Source organism: Silurus meridionalis, chromosome 4 (genome assembly GCF_014805685.1).
Source record: "Silurus meridionalis isolate SWU-2019-XX chromosome 4, ASM1480568v1, whole genome shotgun sequence".
Lineage (NCBI taxonomy): Eukaryota > Metazoa > Chordata > Actinopteri > Siluriformes > Siluridae > Silurus > Silurus meridionalis.
Window position 1 is genome coordinate 4,334,856 of NC_060887.1, and position 23,246 is coordinate 4,358,101.

General features: G+C 37.5%; 2 protein-coding genes, 1 long non-coding RNA gene and 1 other non-coding gene across 4 annotated transcripts in view; 3 read left to right on the forward strand and 1 right to left on the reverse strand.

Annotated features, from left to right (window-relative positions):
- LOC124384578 (zinc finger protein 850-like) overlaps positions 1–23,246 on the reverse strand; it is a 1,373,244-nt gene that overhangs the window by 1,307,062 nt on the left and 42,936 nt on the right. The window lies entirely within an intron of this gene.
- LOC124384657 (leucine-rich repeat flightless-interacting protein 1-like) overlaps positions 1–23,246 on the forward strand; it is a 794,289-nt gene that overhangs the window by 618,899 nt on the left and 152,144 nt on the right. The window lies entirely within an intron of this gene.
- The window catches only part of LOC124384686, a 201,839-nt gene that overhangs the window by 160,127 nt on the left and 18,466 nt on the right, over positions 1–23,246 (forward strand). The window lies entirely within an intron of this gene.
- trnav-uac lies at positions 14,022–14,094 on the forward strand. The gene has a single exon. It is a non-coding gene; the product is annotated as a tRNA-Val (tRNA).

A 23,246-nucleotide genomic window follows, 5' to 3' on the forward strand; every position in this document is an offset into this window, starting at 1 on the left:
TATCAATCAAAGATGAATTACTCATACTCTTTCCATTTAGGCGAGTTAGACCAAATTAGACCAGTTATGCAACCTGTCTGTAAGCAATGAAATTGCCTCCTTGAAGCTGAAGGTGGGCGGTAACAACCGATCACCATCATATCAGACCCATTAGATAAAAATACTTTAATAGCTATAAGTTTAAAACATTTTAAAATACTAACTGACTCAATACAAATACAATTTATATTTTCCTTAATATAAACTGCAACCCTCCTCCTTTTTACTACGATCAGCTCTAAAAACATTATATTCATTAATATGCACCATGGCATCTGTAATCGATTTTTCAACCAAGTCTCTGTGAGAATTATGTCAGCATCGGTCAAATCTGCCCAGATTCCAACTGCGTCCACCTTAATTTCCAAAATTCAGAAGGATCATTCATGTTATTGTTAATTAGATTAAGATAATACTGGCTTTTGGAATTTTTTATCGATTTTGTACACTTATTTCGTAATTATCTATAATTTGACCAGTCCTCATCTCTATTTGTTTTCTTTGCTTTGGACCAGGCCCCATTTCTTTGTTTAATAAGATTTGAAACAGATTTATTAAACCAAGGATTATTTTTCCCACTCACCCGATATCTACGTAAAGAAGCATGTTTATCACAAATTTTCAAAAAAGTTTATTTAAAATAATCCCAAGCATCAAGCACATCAGGTATAGACGAAACCAAATGTAAGTCACTATTATACACATCATGCAAAAACGCTTGTTTATTAAAACTTTTTAATTGACGTCTAAATATAAATCTGGGTGTATTCTTAGGCATCTTAAAATTTCTCACACAGGATATTGCACAATGATCTCTAAGATCATTACAAAAAACTCCTATCGCAGAAAAAAACATGGGGAATATTAGTTAAAATAATATCAATCAAAGATGAATTACTCATACTCTTTCCATTTAGGCGAGTTAGACCAAATTAGACCAGTTATGCAACCTGTCTGTAAGCAATGAAATTGCCTCCTTGAAGCTGAAGGTGGGCGGTAACAACCGATCACCATCATATCAGACCCATTAAATAAAAATACTTTAATAGCTATAAGTTCAAAACATTTTAAAATACTAACTGACTCAATACAAATACAATTTATATTTTCCTTAATATAAACTGCAACCCTCCTCCTTTTTACTACGATCAGCTCTAAAAACATTATATTCATTAATATGCACCATGGCATCTGTAATCGATTTTTCAACAGAGTCTCTGTGAGAATTATGTCAGCATCGGTCAAATCTGCCCAGATTCCAACTGCGTCCACCTTAATTACCAAACTTCTTACATTAAGATGGAAAAATCGTATACCATTACTTAATTTAAGTTAATCTGGTGTTTAAAGCTGAGCCAACTCTGGGCCTGGGTTGGGATGAATGTTACCTGAAAGCAGTAGCAGAAGCACAAACCACTTTCTCTTGCCATGCCGCAGCTCGGACTGTTATCGCGCAAATAGATGCAGCATAGTGGGTCAGTTTTACATTTCCTCTGACCAAGAGGCAGAACAAACTTTGCGGTGGATCACGCATCCAAACGGGCCACCAAGAGGAGAGTTCAAAGCCTCGCAGCGTCACCGCCAAAACACCGGTCCGTTCCGCAGCGGTCCCAGCCAATAAAACGCACAGACATAGCACAGATGCGTGTCCCCCATACCCAGTAGAAGACATCCAATCCACACCAACCATGAGCGGTTCCCCAATCCAGTCCACAGCGGCCCCCGAAGCCCACCGACGCGGCGCAGGTGCGCGTCTCTCCCATACAACAGCAGAAGGCCCGCTGCCCACACCAACCAATGGCATTCTCCATAGCATGGAGCAAAGTAGGCATACCGGTATAAAAGTCCACATTTTTTCAAACATGGAATAATCTCCAGTTAGTTAATAAAAAGTAAAATAATAAAATAAAAAGTGGTATAAACACACTACTAACAATTTTAGCAAATGTAAGATTTAAAAAACTTAAAAGACTGACTGACAAATTAACACAAACTCACACGAGCGGCCATCTTGGTTAGATCTTTATGCTTCTAAGGTTGCCTTATTTTTGATAGATTAGTAGATTCACCAGAGCACCTTAGCCGTTGGCCAGAGGTCTTTGTTGTTCCCCCATTCTCATATGAGTTTGAGTACACTCTAAGAGAAGGCAACGCTGCATTTTTGACAGAGGGAAAACTTTAAAGCTGACAAGGGATCAAAAACACAACATACTTGATGTGATGGCTGTTGAAATGTATAAGCATAAAGCCTATCCTAGTTCCAAACAGATTGGCAAGGCTGCAGAAACTCTACTATTCAAGCACCCCTGTCTAAAAGAAAAGGTTCCACAACAGGTTATGAGGGTTGGAAGAACAGCCTATGCTTCAAAATGGGCAACTACAGGACCAAACTGACCAGGGCTGACATAAAGGGTGTGAGTGTGAATGAAGGAAAGTGAAGCAGGACAAATCCAGAAGGTTTAGCATCCAGAGCCAACATCAAATGACCCAGAAGAGGGGAAATTAATTTCCTTCCCAATCATCCCTGTGGACAGACTAAGGGCATTTTGGAAACCAAGAGGCTTGAGATGGTGGACCAGTTCAAGAAAGCTGTAGAAGGAAAAGACATGACTCTCATCCATCAGCATATGCAACACACCTTTCTCTCAGGCATGAAGAAATTTTGAATTCAGCTCCTTCAATTGCTGAACTAAAAGATAGATGTCCTGCACACTTTTGTGAAGCTCGAGTAAGTAAAAAAACTGTTACTAGGACCACATAGTGTCACTCGTCTTTGCAGCACTGCTTGAGCTGGAAAAAGTCTTAGTTTAATATGGATTGTTGATTTGTATGTTCTTTTGTTCCCAATGCAGCTTTACAGCTAATTTCACAGGATAACAAATCAAAATCTGCCATTTTCTTTCTATGCTGCTCTTGACAAATATACACCTCAGTTTCTGAAACTGTATAAAAAGAGGAAAATAGGATATTTTAGTGAGAAGATGGAAGACTTTTTGATGGCATTTGAAGAACATGTAAATATATTTTAAGTGCATTGCATTACATTAAAGTAAATATGAACACTCAACCCTGAGATCTTTGTGCAATGTATTTGTTTCTGCAAAAGGACAAAAAGGACATCAATGTATCCAGAACAGGAGCCCTGGCAGGTCTTTCACTTTACTTAAAGGAGGACTCTCACAGATCTTCAACATTTGCAAGGTATTGTTATTGTCTTTTTACATATCTGCAAGTACAATTACTTTCTTAAATATTCTGAGGTAAACATTGCTATAAACAGTGGTAAAAACATTCAGACTACAATTGCACCCCATTATACAGAAAACAAAGAGCAATAATACATCCCATAAATCTCTTATATTCATTTAAAATGTTAAAATACTAAATTGCAGAATGCCAGTAATGACAATATGATTATAATAATACAATAATGATTCAGAAATTTATATCTAAAAATGATCTTTCTGATATTATTCTATTTAAAACCATGGATAGTATAATATAAAAAAAAATGTTTTACATACAGTAGAACCTCGGGTCACGAGAAACTTTGAATACGAGCAAATTGGAATACGAGAAAACATTTGTAATAAATTTTGTATTGTTACGAGTGTTGCATCGGCCTGCGAGCAAAGATTTTGAGCAAAATTTTTTCATTTCGATGTTAGGGGTTAAAATTTGTACAACAATTACCATTACAAAACCTTTAAAATTTGTGTATATGTGTATTTATGGACTTATTTTTAGGATTATTTTTAGGATTATTTTTAGGATTATTTTTAGGATATTTTTAGGATATTTTTAGGATATTTTTAGGATACCAGCGTTTTAGGTTGCGAGCTCGCTCTCAGAACGAATTAAACTTGTAACCTGAGCTACTACTGTAATTTGTTTTTCCAAGTGGCAGATGTACATTTGCACACACTCACTGAGCATGTATTCTTATTTCAGGATGAGTTGGAAGCCCAGGAGGAGCAGTGGCTCTGGTGTCAGTGGTGAATAAAGATGTGGTGTTTTCTTTAACACTTGCCATGTGTCAATCATCTTTGAGGATCAGGTTGTAATGCCCCAAAGATTTTAGACTGATTCACTTGTAATTTAGTTTGGGCTTATGAATGCTCTACATTTGAGCTACCCTGAGAAGTTAAGTGGCTTTTTTAAGTTCATCCAGGTTTTCTTCCTAAATCTTGATGATGGAAGGAAGCCGCTCAAACCAAAGTTACAGGCTCTGAGAAATGAGCTGGAGCAAACTACTGAGAGGTGGTAGTTTTTTTGGTTCAACATTGTTCACTAACTACTGTTAGACTACCGTATTTTCCGGTATATAAGCCGCTACTTTTTTCCTTCGCTTTGAATCTCGCAGCTTAAACAATGAAGTGGCTAATATATAATTTTTTTCTGGGTTTTTCCCAGTTTCACAAGATTCAAGCCAAAAAACTGAGCCCCATAACATTAGACCAATAAAATTGCCGAACGGGTTCAGGTGAACCAATGAAATTCTTTATATTAAATCAGATGCGCTCCCACTGAAACTAATGAACTTTACACAGACTTTAATTAAAGACAGTGTCTGTTACACGGCTTGTATCTAAACAGTAGCCTAACAAGAAAGTCATTTTCACTGTTTTTCTCCTTTTCCTTTCACAACAATTTCTCTCGGAGTTTTTCTTTTGGCATCGTCGTGCGTTTAAAAATCACCATCGGTGAATCTTTTCTCCCGATGCCGTGCAGCTCAGAACACAGGTGAAGTGTTTTTTCATGCCCGGTTGTTTTCAGCGTGACGAATTATTCTCCTTTCCTGTAGACAGTGCGAGTGAGCGGCAGGTCAAACATCAGAGGAACCTCATCCATATTTATGATGTGGTGTGGGTCGATTCAGTGGGAGTGCAACTAATTTAATATAAAGAGCTTCATTGGTTCACCTTAACCCATTTGGCAATTTCATTGGTCTGATGTTATGGGGCTCAGCTTTTTGGCTTGAAGCTTGTGAAACCGGGAAAAACCCAGGAAAAATCCATAAATTAGCCGCTTCATTGTTTAACCTTCATGTTCGTGCCCTACTGATTATTCTCCTACTTCCACCGTTCTCTCACCTGATTATTATTATTATCCTCCCATATCTTCCCCTGAGTCTGATCCTGATTGCTCACCCATGTCTTCTGCAGCAGCAATGGCCCACAAACTCTTCTTTCCCAATAAACATGCTTAAGTCTGTCTTGTACATTGTTTTTGTTTCTCCTACACACTCATAACATTAGTCAGACCCTATTCTACTCTATTTATTATTAACTGATTATTATTATTTTAATTATACTTTGAGTAAATAGGTTACATGAGTTTGATTAAATATACTATACTAATTATTAGGTCACACGCTAGATAAGGAGGATTAGATCCATCACTCCCTTATTAATTAGTCTCACACTCTATTCTTACTTCTATTTTAACCCGTTAACAAACATACGTCACATAAGACAAAAATAATTGTATTTATTTATATATTCATAACTAAAAAAATTAAACATAGACAAAAAATCAAAATAAGACAGAAATCTAAGCAAAAAAATCAAGCAAAATCGAAAACAAAAAAAAACAAAAAAGAAATCGACCAAAATCAACATCATCACCCACACTCAAAGCATCAACAGATAAGCCTAATCACAACATGATGAACTGGGAGTGGGCGAAAAACCCTGACAGCAACCAAAGTTTATGTAAAATTCGACCTCTGCCCACCAGTGGCGCAACAGTGGACTCACCACCAAGGTCATCCTCAGTCGTGATTGTACAAGTAACTAACAAATGTGAAAACATAAGAAAATAAAAGCAAATAAAAGTTGATGCAGTCTAGTGCAAAGTGGCTTAACTATGGAATGGGTGATAGTCGTCTGATCCAGTGCGGCAGGGGAACAGATATAGAACTGTGAGACTGCAGTGAAGACCACACCTCATCGTGAAACCTCAAATCACCACCGTGAAGACTTGATGAGAATACCATTGAGTCTGTTCGATTGTGTGAAATTTGTGACAAAGGATAGGACGACAATTCCAATCACGATGTTTCGCTGGTTCAGTTGTCCATAGAACATAGCCACAGAAGGTGATGGTGTAGTACGTTACAAAGGTGCTTTGCATGACGAAGTCCGTGAAGAGAAAACTGTGAGTTCTCGGAGCAACCAGCGAGCGGGCAGGAACTCCAAACGATTGGGCAAGGGTAATAGCCCTACGCACATGAAAGATACGGGTGATCAGCTTAAGTCCTGCAGGAAGATCATAGACAGAGTTCTGGATGGAATCTAGCCACATTCCATCTGGGAGAACATGTCAGCATGGTGCAGAATGTCCATCACCGGTCTGAACGGGTCCGCATCAGTTTCCCAAACAAATTCGTCCTTTTCTGGAGGAAACCTGAACCATTTACGGGGTAAATGATGGCACTGTTCACCTAAAGGACAGGTGGGCTGCTCCAGGCACCACAGGCAATGCTTTAGAAGAACAAGTAAATAACAAGCATCGCAGGGAGCTCTAAAGGTGTCAAAGTTGAAGCGATACCCCTCAGCACATGCTTTGATGTAGGCACACGTGCCTTGATGCAGACGCATACCTTTCAGAAGCCTCCTATGTTCACCAGCTGCCATGTTCCTGCACACAGCATAAAATACACACAACAACAACATGATTTATATACGATATAATCAAAGAATCAGAATTGAAGCGTAGAAAGAGTTTAGTGATTTTAGTTATAAGGAAACGTTTGTTACAGTCATTTTTTCTCATCGACTAGGGCCATAATCCCTCCATCCAAATCCACATAGATGTTTTGATCCATATCTGTGGAGATGTTTTCTGTAGAAGACTCTTCACCTGTAATTTTATACACTGGGAGCTGTACGTATTGTCTAAACAATGACAAGGAATTCCACAACAGATAAAACATGCCACGGCTGCAAGGATTATTAAAATTGTAGTCCCAGTCTGACCCTATTCTACTCTATTTATTAGTATATTATGTTAATTATACTTGGAGTAAACAGGTTACATGAGTTTGATTAAAATATGGGATAAATAGGTTAAATTAAGCTACTTCATTGTATCTAATAGATTCTATACTAATTATTAGGTCAATTTGTTGGATTAATATAAAAAGTTAAACTATAAAAGCTAAGATTAGCTAGCCGGCTAGTTGCCCATGCTAATGTCACTAAATAATTACTTTGTACTTTTTCGAGTCTTCTACTAAATAATGTACAATATTCTGCCATAATTATTTAGACGACTTACCAGGTACCTGTATGAAGAAATGTTCAATAGAAGAGGATTTGTAATGTTTTTTTAGTTGCTGCTAATCGCTGCTGCTTCTTGCTGCTGTTTGTTTGTTTGGTGGTTGTCAATTTTAGTGTCTCTTTACTTACAATTGGTAAATTCACAAATGAGAAACAAAAGCACGCTTTGAATTATATATACGTGTCACACTGTGACATCACACCTAGATGCCCCGCCCTCTGTCGGTGACATCATCATGTCACTCACTTTATTTCTCTCTCTATCTCTCTCTCACTCTCACATACACACACACACACTCTGCGCATGTACAGATTACAGAGGGAAGATTACGCACAATCCGGAAGTTGACCCGAGAGTAGCAACATTCTGACCACCTGCTGGTTTCTTTTTGAGAGACTGCTGAAAGGAAATTTCTTGAACTATCTATGGACTCAGACTCGGTCGACCTCATTGTTCTGAATAGAAGTGACCGAACTGAACTCTTGAACCGAGTCACTTGAACTGAATCTAAGGAGTCAAAATCATCGAATCGAATCTTTTTGAACTGAATTGACCAAACTGAATGGACTGAATTATTAAAATTAATATAATAAATAGTTCTTTCTCTAGTGCTGAAGTCATATTGCTGAACAGCTGTACAGCTTCCTCCAGTCACTCTCAGGTTTCCATCCTCATTTCTCTTCCTCACCTAAGAATCTTTGTTTCCTCAGAGATTTTCTGCGACTCTTTGGGCTTGTAGAGGTTCAGCTTTCTGTTTCTGCTGTTTCTCATAGTCAAAACCCAAAGTGCCCTCAGCTGAGCTTCATGTTTCTCCAATTGCTCTTGGTTTCTCAGAATGATCTTTTTGATGATATATTTTTATGTAAAGCAAAATATTTTAGGTTATTTAAAGTTTAATTTTATTTGTTCTGGAATAATTTTCCTGTCTGTTTTTATTAATATTTATGTTCAAAAAACATTGTTTTAGTGTGTTCAATAAATGTTTATCCTGTTCGGCCCGCAACCTAAAGTGTGCTTTGAGTTTTGGCTCCCTGTGCAATTAAGTCTGACACCCTGATATAGATAAATATCATTAATTATTAATAATAACATAATTAAAGGTAAACTGAGCACATTTTTTATCTCAAAAGTGTGTATTAAACTGGTAGATCTTCACATTAGTCGATACCCAAGAAGTAGCTCTCGGTGTCAAAAAGGTTGGTGACCCCTGATTTATAATCTTGTTACTTTTGTCCCCACATGAACATATACATTTTTATATTTAGTCATTGTGATTTCACCCTTTTACATCGTATCTCTGTTGGTTTCTTTTATTCAGCTCCATCTCACAGATGTTCTGGGACAGCTCTTAGAAGCGTTCTCCGCCGACAGTATCGTCAATTTCAGCTCTTCTCCCTCACCACTGAGATTGCTTCATTTATTAAACATTTCTCTACTCCAGCTGTTCCAGAGAACCCCTGTCTGCCTCCTCGCATCGTGAAGAATACCTTTACATGTGATATGGGCACACAGACCTCGTCTGACCTTTCTGCTGTTTAACATCAGGTGACACAATTAAGACTATGACGACTCCCACATTCCTGCATCAACTCTACCATCTCCTCCTTATCCTTTATGTTGGTCCCCCACTGATTATTCTCCTACTTCCCCCGTTCTCTCACCTGATTATTATTATCCTCCCATATCTTCCCCTGAGTCTGATCCTGATTGCTCACCCATGTCTTCTGCAGCAGCAATGGCCCACAAACTCTTCTTTCCCAATAAACATGCTTAAGTCTGCCTTGTTTTTGTTTCTCCTACACACTCATAACATTAGTCAGACCCTATTCTACTCTATTTATTACTAACTGATTATTATTATCCTCCCATATCTTCCCTGAGTCTGATCCTGATTGCTCACCCATGTCTTCTGCAGCAGCAATGGCCCACAAACTCTTCTTTCCCAATAAACATGCTTAAGTCTGCCTTGTTTTTGTTTCTCCTACACACTCATAACATTAGTCAGACCCTATTCTACTCTATTTATTACTAACTGATTATTATTATCCTCCCATATCTTCCCTGAGTCTGATCCTGATTGCTCACCCATGTCTTCTGCAGCAGCAATGGCCCACAAACTCTTCTTTCCCAATAAACATGCTTAAGTCTGCCTTGTTTTTGTTTCTCCTACACACTCATAACATTAGTCAGACCCTATTCTACTCTATTTATTATTAACTGATTATTATTATCCTCCCATATCTTCCCTGAGTCTGATCCTGATTGCTCACCCATGTCTTCTGCAGCAGCAATGGCCCACAAACTCTTCTTTCCCAATAAACATGCTTAAGTCTGCCTTGTTTTTGTTTCTCCTACACACTCATAACATTAGTCAGACCCTATTCTACTCTATTTATTATTAACTGATTATTATTATTATCCTCCCATATCTTCCCTGAGTCTGATCCTGATTGCTCACCCATGTCTTCTGCAGCAGCAATGGCCCACAAACTCTTCTTTCCCAATAAACATGCTTAAGTCTGCCTTGTTTTTGTTTCTCCTACACACTCATAACATTAGTCAGACCCTATTCTACTCTATTTATTATTAACTGATTATTATTATCCTCCCATATCTTCCCTGAGTCTGATCCTGATTGCTCACCCATGTCTTCTGCAGCAGCAATGGCCCACAAACTCTTCTTTCCCAATAAACATGCTTAAGTCTGCCTTGTTTTTGTTTCTCCTACACACTCATAACATTAGTCAGACCCTATTCTACTCTATTTATTACTAACTGATTATTATTATTTTAATTATACTTGGAGTAAATAGGTTACATGAGTTTGATTAAATATACTATACTTATCACCAGTGTTGTGCTGGTTACTAAAAAATAGTAACTAGTTACAGTTACTCGTTACTTTATTCAAAAGTAACTCAATTAGTTTGTTGATTATTTACACCAAAAGTAATGCGTTACTGTTAAAAGTAACTTTTAGTTACTTTTAAAAGAACCTTCTTTAATGTTCTCATTAATGCCCTTTTATGTGTTATGGTCTACAAACACAAAACTGACTTAAACACAAAGTCATTTTTAAACACTATTTTATTAAAGTCAGAGCAGCACAAACTGAATATATCACAAGCATTTCTGAAATAAATAACAAAACAAGCTGAATAATATATTCACAATCAAACACTAAAGTGGCTTCTGCATCATAAAAGCTGTTGTGTTGAGCTCTTAAAAATGTTCCTTTCACAGCTGAAGTATGAAAACTATCAACAATGTAGAACAGAACACCGGGTTAGCTTCTAGCTTCTAGCTCCTCAGGCATGGAGTTTCTGGAGGTGTTGCTATCGCAGTAGATACGAGCTTCAAACCAGAAAGACACAGCTTACATTAGACTAAAAGTTTTTGTCTTTATACTCAACTAAAGTGAAATAATGAGCATATTTCCACTTTGAGAAACTCGTCTTGCTCTCGCCTCGACTCGCCATTACTGCCGCACAGACCTGAATAAACTGAGACACACCCACAGTGCATCTTCTTTGTGTTTACAGTGGTTTATCCTCCAATACTACACTGCGTCGCTGCTGTAAACAGGTCAGACTGTAGTCTACACTTCAGCCCAAATTCATTCATTTAAAAAAGTAACAGGTAACGCACCATACGGTAACGGTAATGGAGTTACTTTATTTTTAACATGCACCAGGATGCCGCTGTTACGTGTCTGTGCTGTTTTCTTCTACTCCCCCCTCCTTGTGTTGGCTCTGTCTTCAGCTCTCTACTATATGTAGGTGGAGTCACCTGGGAAAAAAGGACCAATGAAGAGCAAGAGCCTGACCAGAGGAGGCGGAGCCTACAGTTCAAAAGCAGCCACCTGAAGTGACCACTGTTTGCTGGTGTAAGTTAACAATAGATTAAATGAAAAGGGGTATAAGCTATCATGATAAATTATATATCATTCTAAAGGTCTAAGCCTCAAGCATCGATTTTAGATCACTGTTTTTCAATGGAACGCTTATAACGAATATATTTTCTAAATTTGTGTAAACAATACACACAAACAACATGCATAAAAACAGTACTTACACTATAATTGTAATAACGAGTCACAAACGCATCCAAACACACAATTGCTGCAAATTCCTGTTTATTTGAAAAGATAAGGTTCCACTGAACAACATACTGTAGAGCATTTTTGGTCTTTTGTTTGTATCTGTTTTAGAGTAACTTTTGCATAAAGAATGACATCTTGGTGGTAAAAAATAAATATGGCTGGTAGAATATAGTGTTAATAAACAAATGAGAGTAACCACTAAAAAAAGTCAAAGACAGGTAGAATCTTATCAGTGATACAACTGAACTCTGCAGGTGTTTGTGGTGATGTTTTGCTTTGCACCACCTTTCATTTCCAATCTTTTATTTTCAGCCAGTAGCAGTGTGGAAACAACATGTTCCATAGAAAATGTAACCAATGAGTGCAGGATTTTAACGACACATGGGAGGTTTTTATTCCCCGTGTGGGCGAGTTCTTAGTTTTATTCATCTTTAGAAGCTCTTAGTGGTGAAAGAGCGCGTGACGTGCACTGTGACGCACCTGGCAGGAAGTGGAATGCAGCTCTTTCCAGCTCGTGATAACTGAGCTTTGTTTACAAGAAATAAAAAAGGAAAGAAAAAGCGACAGCGACCTGGTGATCTGCATGTGGATGGAAAATCTGAGTCTATTTTACATCTGTGAGGAGAAAAGGACCAGAAATATTCTCAGATAAATGTTTGTAGAAATCTACATTTTAATGATATCTTCATAAAATGTTAAATATACATACATGATACATGAGACTTTTAACCCAGTACTTTATTTAAGTACATCATTTATATAGAAACACGGTACACAGAGTATTGCATGATGGATTCTCTACATAAACATAAAAATATTCTTATTCATCTTTAGAAGCTCTTAGTGGTGAAAGAGCGTGATGTGCACTGTGACGCACCTGGCAGGAAGTGGAATGCAGCTCTTTCCAGCTCGTGATAACTGAGCTTTGTTTACAAGAAATAAAAAAGGAAAGAAAAAGCGACAGCGACCTGGTGATCTGCATGTGGATGGAAAATCTGAGTCTATTTTACATCTGTGAGGAGAAAAGGACCAGAAATATTCTCAGATAAATGTTTGTAGAAATCTACATTTTAATGATATCTTCATAAAATGTTAAATATACATACATGATACATGAGACTTTTAACCCAGTACTTTATTTAAGTACATCATTTATATAGAAACACGGTACACAGAGTATTGCATGATGGATTCTCTACATAACCATAAAAATATTCTTATTCATCTTTAGAAGCTCTTAGTGGTGAAAGAGCGCGTGATGTGCACTGTGACGCACCTGGCAGGAAGTGGAATGCAGCTCTTTCCAGCTCGTGATAACTGAGCTTTGTTTACAAGAAATAAAAAAGGAAAGAAAAAGCGACAGCGACCTGGTGATCTGCATGTGGATGGAAAATCTGAGTCTATTTTACATCTGTGAGGAGAAAAGGACCAGAAATATTCTCAGATAAATGTTTGTAGAAATCTACATTTTAATGATATCTTCATAAAATGTTAAATATACATACATGATACATGTGACTTTTAACCCAGTACTTTATTCAAGTACATCATTTATATAGAAACACGGTACACAGAGTATTGCATGATGGATTCTCTACATAACCATAAAAATATTGTTATTCATAACCATAAAGAATTTTCTTTTCCACAGGAATGAAAGTGTTGAAAACCAGCTTCTGGCACTTAAAGGTATCTATAGTGTTGATGTTTATGTCTTCAGTGTGTAAGACGATACAAGCACATTATTACTGCATGATACGCTTTTATCAAATAAACATATAATATCATTAGTGTGATCTGAGCAGCTTTCATTTCATTTAGTAAATTATTTTACACAACACACCTTTAACATGTACAGAAATGATCAGATTGTAGACTGTATTCATTATGCAGAGAGAAAACATGCAGTTTTGTTCTATTATTTATTTATTTATTTTATATGCAGGACCCATGAAGAACTGCATCAGACACGTCACAACCACGACTGCTAAAAGACCTCGAATCGATGCTGCACAGCACAAACACAACAAAACACAATCCCTCATCGCTTGTGCATTGGAAACTCTTCATGATGCCAGTTATGATTTATTATCTCATTTGTAAAAGTGAATTCAGTGCCCTGATGTTTTTAAAATGAACAGTAGATATTGTTTTTGGTGTAAAAACGTTTACTTCAGGTTTTGGTTTAAACAAAGTCTAATAGTTTTCCTAAACCTGGTCTACAGTCAAGTCTTAACTCCTTAATATTTGTTTTATATACATGATTTGAGGACATGTGTGATTTAGTTGGATATTGGATGATCCTTTTCTTTCGTCTTATTTAGTCTTTAGCAGAGACGTTTTTGTCTGTGATTTTGGACAAGATCGAAGCAGAGAAAGAGTCTATGAGACATGAACTCCTGCAGTCTCTCTGTAGGGGTTATGTAGCCTTATGTGAACAGTGAGGAGACTCTCATAAAGCTCATGCCCAAAACAGTGGAGATGATTGTGACATTTAAGTCAGTGAGTTTTCTAAGTTTAATTTATATTTTTCCAGTTAGATTTTGAGAGATATGTTTCTATTTATGCACATTAGACATCAACCTTCTCAGCAGCAGGTTCCATAGTGTAGCGGTCATCACATCTGCTTTACACGCAGAAGGTCCTGGGTTCGACCCCCAGTGGAGCCATACCCTTGAGTCTCTCATTCTAATTTTGGAATGCTTTTCCTCCATTTCTGTTTCAACCACAATGCAGAAACATGCAAAACTGTTTATTTATTTCCAGGATTGAGTAACAATTTGTGAGTAATATATAAACCTCACTCATGTTTGCAACCTGCATGGTTCCACTGGAAGGACCTTCTGTGTGTAAAGCAGATGTGATGACCACTACCCTATGGATCCACACAATCATCTGCACAGCATAAATGAGCAGAAATAATGATTCAGGCAAAATGTTTTCCAGATTGCAACTATACAGTTTTGGGAAACTTGTTCCCAATGTACCCTCAGCTTTCTGTTCTCGGTTGAGAGGAATACAAGTGCTTTTCTAATACTGTATGAGAGTGTGTGATCTGGAGTCTGTGCAGCGGCTGCTGTTCTCACTCTATTTATTCCAGCTCTTTTTTAAAGTCGTGTTACATCCTCGATGACTTCAAACTTTACTCTTTACACTATTAATACAATTCTAAAATGAATTGTATTGATTTGTATGAATCATCTTGTACGAATTGTATGAATGAAGAATATTAATACATTTTATTCACTCTATGGTGCTCGGTGGTCAGAGATAAAACACACAGCACACATTATGACGCGTCCACTGCAAAAAATATCCGTCAAAATAAAGAAATAAAAGCATGATTTAAGAAGAAACTCTACAGACTAGAAACAAGTCAAATGATTTGCCAGTGCAGTAAAATAATTACACTTGGTAAGATTTCTTGAAATAAGAAGTGATTAAAGCGATGCTGCAGCACTCGTGTGTCTGTTTTCTGAAGCAGCTTCTGCACCTGACGCACAGCACGAGGACTCGACTTCTTTGATGGACCCTTGTGAGGTCTGTTCTGAGTGGAACACGTCTTGAAAACCTCTGTATGACCCGGACCACTGTACTGTAACTCAGTGTCAGGATGTTACTGATCTTCTTATCGCCTCGGCATCATGGTGGAGTCTCCTGTCATCAGAGAGTCTTTACCATGAGGTGCCGTGTAGAACATCCAGTGGTCAGTATGAGAGAATTGAATAACAGAATATAAGATTTTTTCTCCAAAGTTTAAATAACATTGGATTTTTTTTCCATTTGATGAATTTTAAGTTCATTCATTTTTCATTCATGTATTTTTGCTCTTGTTGTGAAGTGAAGTTTGTGTCATTGCTGCTACACTGTGCATCTGAACGATCACGACTCAAATCTCACAATAAACTTTAGGGTTTTATCACATTTTCTACTTTCATTCATCTGATTGTCTCCCCAGTGTCCAACTGCTCCATGGCTTTGTGTATCAGTCACCTCACAACTATAGCAAAGAGTTTTTATTATTGAGCGAGTAAATTCCAAGTGATTCAGTGCTTATGCTCAGAGACTGACCTGATTTTTTTCAACTACTGCTGAATGTTTGTTTACATTCACAATATTCAATATTATATGCACATTATATTCCACATGGATCGTGCAGTACAGTGTACAAGTTGTTAATAACATTCTTGTGTATGTTTCTATTTTCTTTATAGTGATTAATCTGTAGGATAAATCATATAAATGTGGAAATCTTCATATAATAATAATCATAAAAATGTATAATTTTAGAATATAAAAGTATGTTTAAATGTAGACCTTTAGGTACTAAAGCACCCTATTGCAATAAAGTATTATTATATAATATAATATATTATTATTATTATAATGACAAACTGTGTTTATAAAATTAATTTAAAATAAGGCTGTAATACTGCACTGTATTTAACTGTCTGAACCAGATTTATTCTAGTTTTAAACATATTGATAGTCATTTTTATTTATTTTTTGTTGTATTTTGATGTTTTCAATTTCATTTCAGTAAATTATGACTTTATGTTTTTAATTTATTACCCAGTAAAAGCCTTGATATTTATAAATGTGTATTTAAAACACAGATATTTAAAAAAGAATAATACATCAAAAGATCTAATATCTACCAAACTACAAAATCACTCAGTGTTGAATTGAGGTTTTGGACATTTATTCCAGCTCATAAATCCTATAAAACATGCAGCATTAAACATGAACTTCCAGCAGATGAACATCTCATAATACTGTCTGGAAGTGAGAAATGTACAGGTTGTTTTACTCCATACACATGAACTTACTTTGATCAGAAACACAATCATACTCCAAATCAATTAATCAATAAAGTCAATAAAAGAATCCCAAACTGCTGTGTGTCTTGTCCTCGCTATTAATGACGTCATTAGAGCTCCACTACTTCTAATTACCTGCTGTGACAGTGAGCTCTAATACACATCACACTGCCACCTACTGGTCATTTATGATTCTGCAACATTCATAGAGTCACTCCGGTCAACTTCCGGTTCTCAACTCGGATTCACTCGCTTTATACACAGTTTACAGCCGTTTTATCTTATTTATGACTGTAATATCGCTCTTCTCTCAGGAACAACAGAAAAGCTGTGAAGACATGATATTTTATCCGCTCTTTACCTCTGTAATGTGCGCATGCGCATAGTGTCAGGTTAAGAGAGACCGGGTTACGTCACAGACGGAGGGCGGGCATCTCCTGTGACGTCACAGTAAGGCAACGTCTATAATTGGGAATGCGTCTCTGTTTCTCTCATTTCCAAGGTTTTTGCTTGTGAGTAAAGAGGCATAAACATGGAGCTCTTCAGAAGGTTTAGAGAGTTTTTCAAAGCAGAAGAACAAAGAAAACTAAGCAGATTGCTGAAATGAAGGAGAAGCTGGAACACATGGAGAAAGTAGAAAGACTTGGATGCATTTTCTCTTCTAATGATAGAGAAGATAACAGAAGAGAAAGAAGAGAAAGCCATTCTGCTACAGACGGTGCAAAAGCTGGAGGCTACTTTGGCTTCTGAGCGAAAGCAGCAGGAACAGGACATAACTGAGAGAAGCCAGAGCTGGGCGAGAGAACAAAACAACTGGAGGAACGTGTTGCTCAGCTTGAGTTTATTTTGGAACAGACCACCATGGAGCTCCAGTCTTCCTGAAAATCAATGAGGAACTGGAGAAAACTGTAGAATGTGAGAGAGAGAGCTGGACAAGAGAACAAAAGAAAGTGGAGGAACATGTTGCTCAGCTTGAGGTCACTTTAGAACAGACCACCATGGAGCTCAGTCTTCCTGAAAATCCATGAGGAACTGGAGAAAACTGTAGAATGTGAGAGAGAGAGCTGGACAAGAGAACAAAAGAAAGTGGAGGAACATGTTGCTCAGCTTGAGGTCACTTTGGAACAGACCACCATGGAGCTCCAGGATACTCAGAATCACTGTGAGAAAGTAAAAATAGTGCAGAGCAGGAGAGATCATTTGATCAGAGAGAAAGAGCGACTGGAGGAACGTGTTGCTCAGTTTGAGCCCACGTTGGATTTTGAGGAAAAACAAGAGGACGAAGAGAGAAAACTAAACTTGACATAGAGGAGAGGAACAACTTACAGCTTCAGACCAACAGGGGGCTCCAGGATACCCAGAATCTCTGTGAGGAAGAAAAGAAGACTTCAGAGAATAAAACAGATCGTTATATGAGAGTCCGAGGCGATGGGAGGAAATTGTTGCTCAGCTGAGACAAGAAAACATTCAAAAGAAAACGAGAAATAGAAAAAAAAGAAGAAGACAAGAGAAACAGAGAGTCTGAACACTTTTACTACAGCGAGACACAATAAACACTAATAAATAAATAAAGATTTTGAATTTCAATCATGTCTAATGTCTCTTCATCACAGAGAGCATTCAATGATGGTATTTTTTCTTGAAATCCACTTTAGTAAAGTCAGTGATGTTTGATGTCCTTAAAGAAAAGGAATTTGACAGAAACTGAAGTTGAGGTATTTTCTTGCAGCTTTAGTGCTTTGTTCATTTTGAGCTCTGAAAGCAATATAGCTGACAGTTAATGTGGGCAGAACCTGATTCACTTAAACATCTGTACTTTATAATTAATCACATGGATTGGCACAAGAAAGTGGATGATCTTTCAGCAGTTATTCTGACAGGGTTAACACTGGATTCACCTCACAACACCTGAACACTACTGCTGGATGGAGCAGCGGGTGCGTGCACGGCGGTTGGTGAATGGAGGGTGGAGCCGGGGAAACAGCGGTGAGAAGCAGATCTGTGGCTGATGGGACTAATCAGTGTGCTCTGTTTTAGTGACTGGTGATGAGGAGAAAAGGAGAAAGACACGAGCAGAGCTGAACATCTCACCATGAATGGTGAACAACCTCATGCATGTTTGTGAGTTTTATTTAGAATCTACTTGACTTCACTTCTGTGTTCATTCCAACCTCATTTATGTCGTCAGTCTGATTAGAGAGCAAACAGAGTGTAAGTGATTCTTCACTGCAAGAAAGAAAAGAAAGTGGAGGAACATGTTGCTCAGCTTGAGGTCACTTTAGAACAGACCACCATGGAGCTCCAGGATACTCAGAATCACTGTGAGAAAATAAAAATAGTGCAGAGCAGGAGAGAGATCATTTGATCAGAGAGAAAGAGCGACTGGAGGAACGTGTTGCTCAGTTTGAGCCCACGTTGGATTTTGAGGAAAAACAAGAGAAAACTAAACTTGACATAGAGGAGAGGAACAACTTACAGCTTCAGACCAACAGGGGCTCCAGGATACCCAGAATCTCTGTGAGGAAGAAAAGAAGACTTCAGAGAATAAAACAGATCATTATATGAGAGTCCGAGAGCGATGGGAGGAAATTGTTGCTCAGCTGAGACAAGAAAACATTCAAAAGAAAAGGAGAAATAGAAAAAAGAAGACAAGAGAAACAGAGAGTCTGAACACTTTTACTACAGCGAGACACAATAAACACTATTAAATAAATAAAGATTTTGAATTTCAATCATGTCTAATGTCTCTTCATCACAGAGAGCATTCAATGATGGTATTTTTTCTTGAAATCCACTTTAGTAAAGTCAGTGATGTTTGATGTCCTTAAAGAAAAGGAATTTGACAGAAACTGAAGTTGAGGTATTTTCTTGCAGCTTTAGTGCTTTGTTCATTTTGAGCTCTGAAAGCAATATAGCTGACAGTTAATGTGGGCAGAACCTGATTCACTTAAACATCTGTACTTTATAATTAATCACATGGATTGGCACAAGAAAGTGGATGATCTTTCAGCAGTTATTCTGACAGGGTTAACACTGGATTCACCTCACAACACCTGAACACTACTGCTGGATGGAGCAGCGGGTGCGTGCACGGCGGTTGGTGAATGGAGGGTGGAGCCGGGGAAACAGCGGTGAGAAGCAGATCTGTGGCTGATGGGACTAATCAGTGTGCTCTGTTTTAGTGACTGGTGACGAGGAGACAAAGGAGAAAGACACCGAGCAGAGCTGAACATGTGTGTGTGTGTGTGTGTGTGTGTGTGTGTATGTGTGTGATGTAAAGTGTTTGAGTAAATGTACTTTGTTACTGTACTTGAGTAACTATAAGTGACTTCCTGTCTGATGAACTGTTCTGTATTGGTCCTGTTTACTTCAATAGTAAGGAATGTAGACCTGAGATCCTGATTATTGGTCTTTTATTACCCATAAGGCAGTGGTTTTTAACCTTTTTGAGGCGTGACTCATTGTTTACATGAAGAAAACACAGTGCATGTAGTGCGGTCTCAGGAGCCCTGCAGTAAGTGTGCTGTGTGCATGTGATTGATGAATGTGCAGGTAGAAATTCAACTGAAACTGCATTCAATCTGGTTGATTATCAAGCAAGTTATTTTTTAACTACATTTAAGTTCCCTGTTATAGGATAACTTGCAATTTTGTAATTTATAACTTTAATACCTTTAATATGTTAATACCTAAATATTCCTGATAATTCCTAAGGAAAGTTTCCAGTCCTGAAAATTCCTGCAACCACATTCCTAGGAAATACATGAGCTGTTCCTTAGTCTTGGGCACAGGGATATTTTGCCTGCCTCTGCTTTATTTTTTATTACATATGAAGTTTGCAAATGCTGTTAGATCTGAATACTGAATGTCTGTTGACCTGTGCCTGATGTGCTGGGCTTTGTGTATGTGACCTCTCCTCGTTGGGCAACCATCCAGGTCTGGATTTATTTTAACACATTAGAAAGAGTGAGTTCTGTCCCGTCTCTACCTGTGTTTTTTTGTTCTGACTTCTGCTTCAAATTTTTACATGTTCTATGGAAACCAATTTACAGTCATTTTTTTATTTCCTTTATTTGTTTCAGTTTTTTTTTTTTTTTAACATACAACATACAATACAATACAATACAGATATGTACCTGCCTGTCTGGAGGAGTGTATTGGAGAATTTATTTGTCAATCAACCGCTAGGTGGCAGTAATGGCACACTTACTAGTAACTTGTAGAAGACAAAAAAATAGAGTTAAATCTTTAAATTCAGTGTGTTTTGGGAGATTTGGAAATAACTTCTCCATGAGCACTCTAGTTATCTCAGGGGGATCCAAAATCTGGTCCCAGGGCCAAATGCAGCCTGTAAACAGATGTTAATTGGTCCTTGGTTTTCCTATAAGAATGTATGATGTATGGAAGAGATGAGCAGCAGCATAATTCAGAGCAAGAAAATAAAGTCAAAGAGGATAAAATACATACCTACATGTTTATTTCTTTGGATTTTGGTGAGTACACAGTTTGTAATGTGTAAAAATGGTTGTATATGGAATTAGATGTGTACTGATGTCATTGTGTGTGAGAAAATGCAAACTCAGATCTTGAACAATGGGATTTCTGAGTTTTGTGGTATTAAAAGGTAAAGATGTGTGTTGGTTAATCAGTAACGTGTATATGAGTCTGAACTGTTCATATTGTGTGATAATGACGATGAGGAACTGTTTAATTAGCGTCATGTGACTGAGTGTCGTATGATAGTGAAAATAGTGGAAACCAGTGAACCGACTCTTCTGGACTTTATTATTTAACTCTTTTGAACCGAGTAACTTGAACTAAATCAAAGAAGTCAAAATTACTGAACCAATAATTTTTATTTTTTTTACTGAATTGATTAAACTGAATGGAGTTATTGAAATAAATATATTAAATTTTAATTTAATTTAACTTTTTAACCTTTATTTTAATTTAATTTACTTTTTTCCAATTTTTCCAACATTTTATCATGTGGATTTTATTTTTAGTTAAATTTAAATGAAGTCCAACATTTTAATAATAGAAACAAAACACACACAATATTTAAGGTTAGTGTTCATGACTCAAAATGGTGTACATGGCAAAGTTCTAAGACGAAAACAGCTGCTGAGCAAAAAGAACATAAAGACTCGTCTCTGTTTTGCCAGAAAACATCTTGATGATCCCAAAGACTTTTGGGAAAATACTCTGTGTACTGACGAGACAAAAGATGCATCTTTTGGAAGGTGTGTGTCCCATTACATCTGGTGTAAAAGTAACACTGCATTTGAGAAAAAGAAGATCATACTAACAGTGAAATATGGTGGTGGTAGTGTGATGGTCTGGGGCTGTTTTGCTGCTTCTGGAAGACTTGCTGTGATAAATTAAACCATGAATTCTGCTGTTTACTAAAAAATCCTGAAGGAAAATGTCCAAACATCTGTTCCTGACCTCGAGCTGAAGCGAACTTGGGTTCTGCAGCAGGACAATGATCCAGAACATACCAGCAAGTCCACCTCTGAATGGCTGAAGAAAAACCAAATGAAACTTTGGAGTGGCCTAGTCAAAGTCCTGACCTGAATACTATTGAGATGATGTGGCATGACCTTGGAGTGACCAAAATTCCTCCACAGCGCTGTAACAGACTCATCACAAGTTATCACAAACGCTTGATGGCAGTTGTTGCTGCTAAGGGCGGCCCAACCATTTATTAGGGTTAGGGGGCAAACACTTTTTCACACAGGGGCATGTAGTTTTGGATTTTGTTTTTCCTTAATAATCAAAACCATCATTTAAAAACTGCATATTGTGTTCACTTGTGTTATCATTTACTAAGTATATATGTGTGTGTGTGTATATAAACTGGAAAAAATAGATTGTGAAATTAGACTTGCTAAACAGGGTGAGATAACTTCATTATAATCCATGTCTAGTTTAAGTTTTATCAGATGAAGGGTAACTTAGTGTGCAGCACTGCATTATTGTGTGGGTCAGGGGTCATTTGATCTGGTGTAGAATACCTGGGGGATTTGGGGAAAATTTACATTTAACAATGTAAATTCCTGTGTTCACGTTTTCAAGACCCAGTCTAAAAGGAGTAAGAGAAAATAAACCCTGTCAATTATACCATTTTATTATTATTATTACATTTGACACTTCTGTTCCTCTAAATTTTGAAATGTTGTCTACACCCCTGAATTTGTCAGTAAAAACAATACAACTAATATTTCTACACATAACTACTACTTCTTTTGGCTGCTCCCATTAGGGGATCATTCGTCTCCATACTACTCTGTCCTCTACAATCCACAAACTCACAATGCAACTGCTTCTGACCTTCTCTATACTTCTCCATCAACATTCTCAAAGCAAATCATGCATCTGTGGTGCTGTACCTCGGCATGAAACTATTCTGTTGCACACTGTCTTCTCTCAGCCTGGCTTCCACTACTCTTTCCCATAACTTCATGGTGTGACTGATCAACTTTATTCCCCTGTAGTTACTGCAGGTCTGCACATCTCCCTTATTCTTAAAGATCGGTACCAGCACATTCCTTCTCTATTCCTCAGGCATCTTCTCACCTTCCAAAATCCTGTTAAACAATTTTGTTAAAAACTCCACTGAAATCTCTCCTAAACATCTCCATGTCACCTGGTCCTACCGACTTTCCACTCTTCATCCTCTTAATCACTGCTCTCACTTCCTCCTTACTAATCCTATCCACTTCCTGCTTCACCATCTCCACATCATCCAACCTTCTCTCTCTCTCATTTTCCTCATTCATCAGCTGCTCAAAATACTCCCTCCATCTTCTCAACACACTCTCCTCACTAGTCAACACATTTCTATCTTCATCCTTTATTGCTCTAACTTGCAGCACATCCTTCCCAGCTCGGTTCCTCTGCCTGGCCAATCGATACAAATACTTTTCTCCTTTCTTAGTGTACAAGTTCTCCTACAGCTCCTCATATGCCTCCTTCTTCTTAAAATATGTGTTCACCAC